This window comes from Aplysia californica, unplaced genomic scaffold (assembly GCF_000002075.1).
Source record: "Aplysia californica isolate F4 #8 unplaced genomic scaffold, AplCal3.0 scaffold00012, whole genome shotgun sequence".
Lineage (NCBI taxonomy): Eukaryota > Metazoa > Mollusca > Gastropoda > Aplysiida > Aplysiidae > Aplysia > Aplysia californica.
This window is the reverse complement of record NW_004797282.1, coordinates 2,582,932-2,584,410: the sequence shown is the minus strand read 5'-3', so window position 1 is coordinate 2,584,410 and position 1,479 is coordinate 2,582,932. Positions and strand designations below refer to the sequence as shown.

Sequence of the window (1,479 nt, the reverse complement as noted above, 5' to 3'; positions counted from 1 at the left end):
TTTGCGCCTTTCTCCTCCTCCTCTATCTCTAATATCGCCTTCTCTCTCTCTTTATCTCTCCTTCCACTTCTCTCTACACCTACACCTACACCTGTCTTTCTTCCTCCCTCTCTCATCCTCTATCCGTCCATCCTCAACCACTTCCATTGTCCTCTATCTCCTTCGATTCCCCTCTCCACACTAACGGCCCGTGCACACTTAGAAAATTTCCATCCCTTGCACAGCTGCGAAGTATGACGTCACTAAGCAGTGAAGAGAGACGAGCGGGCGAAAGATGCCTCATTTGCATAATCGCAGCTGTAAGACCAGTGGAAACTTTGGTTGTGTGCGCTCATAAAAATGGAGGAAACCGACATTTTTCCGCCAGTAGTGCAATTTTCATCGTATTTTTTTTGGTTTTATGAGTTGGGCTCCATACCTATATAAATTAAAGACACACTCCTACGTGAATTTTACTGGAAAACCCCCCGTTGATCAAAAGCACCAAAAAAAGTAAATTTGCAGTTTCCAAAGACACTCAAGCTTTGGAAGTGGAATTTACCTAAATTTGTCAACCAATTTTTTTCCTTGCTAATGTTACTTCTTACACCACCCCCACCCACAACCTCGCCTCTTTCAATCGCAAATATCTCGACATTTATTCAAAATATATGAGTATTTTTTCATCAAAAGCAAAGAAAATGAGCAAGCTTTTAACATTTTGCAGTCAATTGGCACAATAATGCGCCGGTGAAAATTATCCCTTTCGGTCAACTTGCGCATTTCTGCGCCAGGCCTGAGAAGTCCGTTGCAGTCCCTCTCCTGGCTCGGTGACCAGATGGGGTATTGTACTGCTGGCTGTGTGACTGCAAAGTGTTAAAGATGACACCAATGACTCCATATGCTAAAAAAACTGATAAGGACCTCACTCCGCCGTGACGTGACACGTATTGTGGTATAATTGTTGACACAAAGATAACGAACGAATGGATACGAAAAAAAAAGAAGAAAAAAGAGGGAACACAGACAAGAGAAATGTTCTACTTTGTCATCATCGACATTCAGCATGAAGATGACATGCAAAAGCGCCACAGACACATTTTCTAAAAGATGTAAGCGTTTTAACGACCCCATCAAAACAATAATTTAAATCAGCCAGGAAGGCGGTTTCGACCCTCATGTCAGGGCCAAATACCCAGGCTGAGATGAAAACATCACCCCTGCTGCTAGAACGAGCTGATAAAAATCCCCCCCTCCGCCCCCTCCCCCAAGGCGGTAATCAGACCCGGGTGGTCTGTATATGTGATGGCCAAGTGCCCAATTACTACACCACACGCGACGACACCAGATAAATAAAGACAATAAATATATAGACCGGTCGATAAATGGATAGATGTAGACATGGAGAGAGACATTCTAATGGGTAAAAAGAAAGACAGACATACAGAGAGAGAGAGAGAGAGAGAGAGAGAGAGAGAGAGAGAGAGAGAGAGAGAGAGA

At 43.6% G+C, this 1,479-nt stretch overlaps 1 protein-coding gene across 1 annotated transcript in view; it reads right to left on the bottom strand.

The window, feature by feature from the left end:
- LOC101859749 (transient receptor potential cation channel subfamily A member 1) overlaps positions 1-1,479 on the bottom strand; it is a gene marked incomplete in the record, with an annotated part of 51,425 nt that overhangs the window by 25,696 nt on the left and 24,250 nt on the right.